At 35.3% G+C, this 8,995-nt stretch overlaps 1 long non-coding RNA gene across 3 annotated transcripts; it reads left to right on the top strand.

Moving 5' to 3' along the window:
• The first annotated feature begins 284 nt into the window (after nucleotides 1-284).
• On the top strand, nucleotides 285-8,692 carry LOC137009171 (uncharacterized). 3 transcript variants are annotated; one of them, XR_010892852.1, is made up of 7 exons: nucleotides 285-370; nucleotides 1,296-1,400; nucleotides 1,593-1,707; nucleotides 1,943-2,007; nucleotides 2,503-2,694; nucleotides 4,478-4,557; nucleotides 5,311-8,692. It is a non-coding gene; the product is annotated as an uncharacterized lncRNA (long non-coding RNA). The 3 variants fall into 3 exon arrangements; XR_010892851.1 differs by lacking the exon at nucleotides 1,593-1,707; XR_010892853.1 differs by lacking the exons at nucleotides 1,593-1,707; nucleotides 1,943-2,007.
• Nucleotides 8,693-8,995: the final 303 nt, after the last annotated feature.

An 8,995-nucleotide genomic window follows, 5' to 3' on the forward strand; every position in this document is an offset into this window, starting at 1 on the left:
GGCATAATAGAAACTTCCAGGCAGGTGTGGAGACCAGTTGAAGCTAAACTGCAGGACCGAGTTTGGACCCTCTGAACTTGTCTACATAATGATTATCACATGTTCATATTGTTTGTTTCGTTAGTTTAGTGTTTATTAAACTTAACCAGTGCAAGCCTTTGTCATCCAGGCCGCTGCTAAAGCTTGTTACATTTCTCAGCGCTGATGGGCTAAACCAATCATAGTTATCGAAGCAGCTCAACGCTTCAAATTTCCCCGCCCCGCCCTGTGGTTGGATCATGTCGGTTAAATAGCGCTCATGTAAACAGGACGCTGTCAGTCAGCCACCGCTGTTTTCTCGGGGAGATTCAGGACCGCTTACGGTTTTTCGGTGAGGTGGTTATTGAATTTGTAACTATTATGGTATTTAGTTGTATCTATTATATTGTTAATTTCAACATGTTATGTCAAAAGGCTAATTAATACTTACCAACAACTTGCTGACGACAAACGGCTTAAAGCCGACTTAACCAAATGTAAAACGACGTATGTAAAAAACGAACTGGCAATTAATAATAAATAGGAACGCTATATATACAAATGTTAGTATTTACAGATTACTGAGGTAAATTGCGAAAGAAATGTTGAGGGGTCAATAGGTCGAGTGTACTATAGTAAATCAACGGTCATCTGATATGAATGAATAACGGTCATCTGATACAAATGGCTTGTGGTCACGTGATTTATGAATGGCCGCGCGACGTGTCACTGAGCTGGATGCAGGAACCCCTATGGCACGTAATAAGCGTTTAGTAATGTTACTGTATTTATAAAGCTTATTAAATGTTTCTTCTCCACACATCCACTGGAGAATCATACTCGTATGATTTTTTTTTTTGTGTGTGTTTATTTATTTTTTAATGTATTATATATTATGTCATTAATATAATATATTGTTTATACCTTTGTTATAGGTGGTTGTTCACCCCATGCATTTTCTGTTTTGTTTTTCGTATGTTATGTAATTTAGTAATTTTTTATGAGATTTTCATTTTCATGAGATTTTCATATTTAATGACTTGCTTAAAGTAGATTCTTTTAAGGAGGTTCAACTTTCTGACATCAGGTCAAATATCTTATTTTTCCAGGCATTTCTGATTCTAATTTTTCATAAATGTAGCACGAATGTTGTTTATATATGCTGATAGAAATTAAGTTCCTAAATTTCATTTATGAAAGCATTAAGCCATTAGAGGTCTTGTACTTGAAACTTTGCCATCTGTTTTATTAATGTTTTTTCTGCTTACCTGATTCAGAAATCTGGCCTGATGTTTGGCTCAGGTGCCTCCATCATCCTGACACTCTTCGGACTTTGAATGGAGGCCACCATTGGCCATTTGAGTACCATCGTTTTGCTACAGGTCCAGTTGTCTCTTCTCCCACAAACTACATTTTCATGTCCTATATATTTTTATTTTTAACTGCAACAACGATGACTGTATTTTATCCACCGATTTTCACCGTACAAGAGTAAACTGTTCAGGTGGTCCAAAAATTATAGATCAGTGTATCTGTTATATGGTTTGAGTTCTGCTAACTTTTGTTCCTCACAGTTCATTAGTGTGTTGTGGTGGCAGTGGAAAGAGACAAGCCACTGATAGAACAATCTTCATCATAAAAATATCCTGTCTGGGAACATTCTGGCTTTATAACGTTTCAACAGCAATGGTGAAAAAACATGGACAAAACAGTCACTCTTTGTAAACTTTGTTTGATACTAGTGTTTGATTATTCAATTTCTGTATCTGAAAACTACTGTTAAGACCATAAAATCTGAAAAGCACTGCTTTGTTTATTTCATTTAATTTATATTTTTGCTTTATTTATTAGTGCTACTGCTTATACTTTGATTATTTGTACTTTTCTTTTTATTTGACAGCAGTCTTTTCTTTTTTTAACATAGCACATACCGAAGAATACCAAAGCAGTGACTACGGTGACTCAACCATGATACAGACCAAAATTTGAGTAATTTGAACCATTACACCCCTTGTACATGTATAAATATTTTGCACCTTGTTTTTCCTTACACCATGTCTACACCAGACAGCAGCATTTCAAATGTGTCAGATAGCAAAAGCACTGTTAGGCTAATCAGACATGTCCTGTGCTTTATTCTCATTCATGCATGTTTTTTTTATTGCTCTAACATGTCAGTAACTTTAAGTAGCTTTGGGTAACTTTTAAGTAGTAATCTTGGGTGTCTACCTTCCACCACCAAACTTCTTCCCACATGTAGACTATTGTATACATGAATGTTTTATTTTATTAGGGCTGCAACCATGGATTAATTTAATAATATTTTAAGTATATTTGAAAAGCAGGTTATCATTCCCAGTGTTCAAATTGAATGTGGTGTGATCATCTGTGATTCTATTGTAGCACATCCATGCTACCTCAGCTAAAGGTAAGGTGCGCTGTCACTGTTTTCCTGGTGCTCATGTTCTCGATGTTGCTGCGCAGGTATCCACGATCCTGAATGGTGACAAGAGCATCGGAGCTTTAGTGCTCGGGGGTGAACGACATCAGGCTGTGGCAGACGGAGGTTCTGAAGAGGGTCTTCAAGAGCCTGATCGCAACAGTATGCAGCACATCGCCTGCAACAAGGATCATCGTGTCCAGAAAGCTTCTGATATACTGACGAGAACATGAAAGGTTCGTAGATTGTTTGCTTTAAATTAATGTTAATGTCTTGGTGTAATGAACAGAAGCTGCTCTTTGTAAATAATTAGAATCTTTTCTGGGAGCGACCTAGGCTCTTCCGTGCTGATGGGCATTTATGGACGAGGAGAGGCTGATTAATTGTAGACATTTTAGAATAGCATTTTTATGACAGTCTTAGTTACTCAAGGAAGATCATTTAAAATCAAGCTAAAACATCACTCAGTAAGTCACAAAAATATTAAACAAAAATGAATAAAACAAGGTATGTGTTTTTGGTTTTAACGGGATAGTTCACCCAAAAATGAAAATTCTGTCACTCACTTACCTTCAACAACAACAACAACAACAACAAGGTAAGTAAATGACAGAATTTTCATGTTTGGGTGAACTATGCTCTTCTTCTGCGTCAGCGCTTTGTGAGTGTGAAAGAGTGCACAAACGGAGATCAGGGACACGTTCAAGTTCAAACCGCTGCGCAACATTTTGCTATGGTTTTCATGTTGAACAACATGTTTCTTGGAAACGGTGTGCAACGGGGTTTGACGTTTCCTCTTGATTGGTGGGTGTGTCAAATGTCAGCCCAATCAGCAGCAACATGTAAACCTCGCGGTATTAAAGAGACAGCTCGCACAATGGGTCCAAGTAAAGTCTTAAAAAATGTGTCCGCTGCAGCTCGGTATTCACAACAATTGAAGATATTAGAAGACATGTTTGTCATAGGATTTTTATAGTAAAAATATAGCATATCAGTCCTTCAAAAGGAACACAAAGAATGAAAGAAAAAAATTAAGATTTTTAGAAAAAGAAAACAAAGAATCCTGAAAGTATCACAGGTTATAAAATATTAAGCAGCTCAACTGTTTCCAACATTGATAATAAATTGGCATATCAGAATGATTTCTAAAGGATCATGTGACACTGAAGACTGGAGTAATGATGCTGAAAATTCAGCTTTGATCACAGGAATAAATTAAGTATATTAAAATAGAAAACCATAATTTTAATTTGTAATATTTCACAATATTAGTTTTTTCTGTATTTATTATGAAATGAATGCAGTCTTAATGAGCATAAGAAACTCAAACTCAAAATTAAAAATGGTAATGTTTCCAAACTTTTAGGTAGTGTAGGTTAATCCTGAAAATTATGAAAATACATTTTAAAATGTACATATATAATTTTTCTTTCTTTTTTTAAATCACTTTCCACAATTTAAGTGGAACACAATGCAGTTGAGTTGGGTCTTGATAGCCCTTTCTTTTGCTTTGTTGCGAGGCCATTCATTTTTTTGTAGGTCATGGTGAAAACATGCATCACTACACAGGAAAAAAAAGTTTACAGTTTCATGGAAGTTACACCTGTAGTTTGTGCAAAGCGCTGTGGGGTGTAGGAAAAATGTAGACAAACCTATGGAAATTATGAAAGATGGTAGCTTAAAAACACATTTAATATAAATATAAATTCAAAGCAAACTGCCATAGCTTCATAACAAAAAGTAATAATGCTGTCATTTTATTCTTTTACTTATCTAACACAGTTAATACAGTGGATCTCTAATGGCACGTTGGTTTGATTTATAGAATACTCACAGACTCCATGGTTTGTTGCTTCTCCACTAAAAGAACTTGATTCTACAGTTTTTTTTGTTTTCCTTTTAGCGTGTGTGTGTGTGTGTGTGTGTGTGTGTGTGTGTGTGTGTATGTGTTATATCTATTCCTTTCATACATGAGTGATGTGTCTGGGACTTTTTTTTTTTTTCTTCTCCCCCTTCTAGTCTCTTTGATTCTGCCGCCTTGGGTGCACCAGCTGTGGAAACCTGACCTGGTGAGGACCCTCTTATCACACTTGCACAAGGTAATGAATTAAAGATACTGTTAGTCAGTGCATGGTTTTTGTTGGTGCTGTTGTTTTGTTAAAAAGATTATGAAAAATAAAGTTGATACATTTAATTTATGGAAGCATTAAGCCATGGGAGGTCATGTACTAGTGACTTAACCATTTGTTTTATTAATGTTTATTTACAGTGCATTTTATTCTGCTTGCCTGACTCACGCAGAATTCTGTCCTGTTGGCAAAATAGGCCATGTTAAAATACTTGAAACACATTGAATCTCAGAGCTCGCTTAACATCCCGACGTGACCCGCTGCTGAGAGTGGCGTTTCGATAGAATATGTACTGCACACTTACAAAAAAAAAAAAGTCATCAAATAGACTGACTTTCTGTTGTTAAATACTTTAGAAATTAAAAACTGCTATACTGTGAACCTTTAAAACATATACACCTAAAGAATCCTGCAGTCACTTTACTGTTTTCCCTGTATTTAGATTGCACAAAATAGTGATTGTGATATAAATGCAAATGATTATTTTTTTTTTTGTCAGGTTTTATGCATATGGTTGTTCTTTATGACCGTTTTTTTTCTAAAATTAGATTCTCTTTCTAAAGATTCTCTTTACCCTCTCCCCAGAAATATTGCAATATATCGCCTTTCTTACAGTATCGCAATGTATCACAATATATTGGATTGTGGTGCGTATCGCCAGATTCTTGGCAATACACAGCCCTACTGTCATTCATGCCCTCACAGCTCTGTTCTCCTTCACAGATACGTGCTGCACTCTTTATTGCCTTTCACGGGATTGCTCTCACGCTCCGTCCGGATGAGTTTTGATGAGAGCCCACGTTTGAGCTTTCTTCAGGACAGCCACTTCTATTCACATGAGGAGATGACAGCTCTCTACTGAGACAGAATTTTGAACTATCCCATATTTACATACATATAAACCAGTGTTTCCCCAACTACTGTGTTCAAATTCCAAAAAAATAAGTAAAAAAATAAATGCTACAAATAAGAATATATCACGCCGTTGGGCCGAAACCTCGTATCTCTATATTTCATCATTGTAACAGTTATGAGCTAATAAAATTAATGCTATTGGTCATCTGTTAAAGTTTGGAGTCAGAGATCTCTGCTTGTTTGCAGTGCAAGGGTAAAATAAAGAACTGAGGTTTGCGTAAGTGCAGGCTTTTCCTTACTCAAGAAAAACTGTCCATTTATAGTGTTTTTTTGTATCTTTGTCTTTGCCATCTAGTTGAAGCATACGGTTTTAAATATCCTTTGTTGTAGCGCTTGATCATATCATGAGGTTTTGATCATGAGATTTCAACAATGAAACCGAGTGCCCATAAGCTACAATAAACTTTATCATGTATGTTGATGAAAACGTAATGGGATGTCTCAGATGCTGTTCCCGTGACGGATTACATATCTGGCTCATGGTAGCTAACAAAAACAGGGAGGCCACACTCAAGTTGACTCAAAAATATTTATTTAAAGAAGAAACACATAATAAACTAACAAACAAAAATAATAATAATTCAATATTAAAATGCTCACCAGCTTTACGCAATTGATCTTTCGTGAGACCTTCCAATTTTTTTCCTCCATCGGCGCCGCTAAAAAACTCGTAACTTATCCATTATAAACTATTTTCGATTTCAACAAGAAGAGTTAGAAATTAATGAAAACAATCGAATCACCCCATTTTCTTCATTTTCTTTTTGGTTTTTGGTTCATAGGATAGTGGCAGAGGTTGCGAAGTGCAAGATGAAACTTTTTTTTTTATTATTATTATCATTATCATTATCATTATTATTAGAAAAAGAGTAGGTTTACATAGATTTGCCTCATAAAATTAACAAAACAAACTCAAACCCTAAACTCTTCAATGTGCCCACATGCAGCTCAGCTGCCACCACAAGCAGTCTACCCGCGTCCGACAGAAACACAAAAAACTAAAATAAAAAATTAAAATTAGAAACAGCGTTAACCGCTCTTTAACTAATACGAGGCTAACTTTTACAAAGTAAACCTACTAATCACATTTCAATGAATCAAGCACAAGCAACACCATGACAACTTACCCCAGACCAAATATTCAATAATAATAAATTTACTTACTTGATCTCTTATCTCCAACACAAGAAAAGAAAAAGGAAAAAAAAAAAAGTCTCTCCCCACAGCTTTGAAATCTACTCAATCAAGAACAATCAAAATTACTGATTATTTCTTTCAGTTACTCCGAGACGAGCCCCCACATGTTACATACTACCTGGCTCATGGTAGCTAACAAAAACGGGGAGGCCATGCTCAACTCAAGTTGACTCAAAAATATATTTATTTAAAGAAGAAACACATAATAAACTAACAAACAAAAATAACAGTAACACAAACTGGTGCTGGAGAGAGATCAAGTCCAAATGAAGCAGGAACCCAAGCGCAGATCCAACGATCTCTAGAAAGACAGATCCTTTTATCAGTCCACTCATAGGCAACCTGTTACACCTGTTACTTGACTCCACCCTGCAAAACAAAGACAAACACAGACACAACAGAATCTAGAACGCCACCTAAAGGCGACCAGGTTCCGTTTCGGGAACAGATGTTACCCTTATCCGTAACAGATAATATACCTTTCATTCACTGGTCAAAACCTTGTAACTCCATTTGAGCTTGATTTTCATAAAATGATAATATTATGGCACATGCAAGTGTTTGACCATAGCTATATAAAGCCACAACAGTGTTAAATTAAATATGAGGTATCTGTCTGACAGCGACAATATGTAAATTCATTTTTAAGCCGGGCACACATTTAACAACTAGCTAAAACATTCTAAGACTGTGCTCAACACACAGCGATTGTTTCCTGCTCCTGAAGCAGATTTATATACTTTCACATGGAATTTGAACACCGACTGTAATTGCAGACTGAACGCAACTGGCTCTGACTGGACGCGTTTGAGCGCAATCAGTCATATCAATTTACATTCATAATCAGCCTTACAATCATTAGGTGTGTCCCCGGCTTTATTAGGGCTGCACGATTTGGAGAAAAAATGAAATTGCGATTTTTTTTTTTTTTTTTTTTTTTCCTTTCCTCTTTTCCCTCTCCTGGTTAAAATTGAGATTTTTATAAAACAAATTGAAAAAAGTTAACATTACCAGGCTTGTTTTGCTTGTTTGTAGGGCTGCACAATTTGGCCTGAAATTTTGTGCTAATATATTAACTATTTTTATTTATTATCATTATTGCTAAATAAAAATATTAAACCTTATAAGAAATATTACTGTTGTAATAACTTTCATTATTAAAGTATTTAGCATTAGTATTTAATTATAAATATAACTATAATAATTAGAAAATATTTAAAATTATTGTATGTTGTGCATGTTGCTGCCTTGTACATGGTGTTCACTGCCCAATATTGTTTGTGAGAAATAAGTATTTTAACCCACAGTAAACTTGTACATTTCCTTATAAAATGCTCTAACATTTTTTTCTATTTCTTTTCTCCACCAAACAGCTTTGGAGATGGTTCAGCCTAGATGCACAGATCTACCGCTGGCCCAGCTTCATTCCCACATCTGGCACCAAAGATTCATTAAGTGCAGTCCATAACCAGTGTCTGCACCTTGTCCATTGCAAATGTTATGGATTGTTCTTTTAGAGCTCATTATAATCTTTATTTGCATATATGCAAACTCCTCACCTTTCAGTGAGAACTCACCTTTTTGAGATCAAAATAGGTCACCAATGGGATTTGTATAGATCCAATGATCTTACAACGGTACTTGTGAACTTATTAGGGTAAATAAAGAACTGGTTGTTTCAGTAAGTACTGTACAGTGTTTTCTTTACTCTTTACTTTAAAATTACTATGTCTATAATGGGTAATGTTTTATGTATTTGAGGTCTGAAATGTGGCAAACAGCATTGCCATCTAATCAGCCAATATTGTCTTTAAATATCCTGCATAGCACTTTGTCTTTTATAACACGAGATTTGAAACAAATGTTGATTTTGGTAAAATGCTGCAACAATTTAAATTTTTTTTTTCATGAAAAATTATAGTTTTGGACATATAGGGTAATAAAGAATAACTACAAATGAGCATGTAAAGCAAATAAAAAAAAATCTGTGCCCAGCCCCACGCAATGTTCTCACCTTTTTCCCCCCCCTTACCTGTTTGCATCCCTGTTATTTGAGACTGGTATTATGTAGAGGCTGTTGTGAGTAAAGTTCACCCCCTTGTGAAACAGTTTCCCTTATTTGTGAGAATATTTTACCTTCATGCTCTCAGGAGTTCCTACATTAAAGTGTCTTTTTATTATTACTATTTTTTTTATTATTGAAATATTGCTTTAGTGTTCAATCAACTTTGGGACATAATCAACTCTGGGAAGTTAGTATCATTAATTCTGTAAGGCGCTTTGAATCAAATGAATA

The sequence above is a fragment of the Chanodichthys erythropterus genome, chromosome 20 (genome assembly GCF_024489055.1).
Source record: "Chanodichthys erythropterus isolate Z2021 chromosome 20, ASM2448905v1, whole genome shotgun sequence".
Classification (NCBI taxonomy): Eukaryota; Metazoa; Chordata; class Actinopteri; order Cypriniformes; family Xenocyprididae; genus Chanodichthys; species Chanodichthys erythropterus.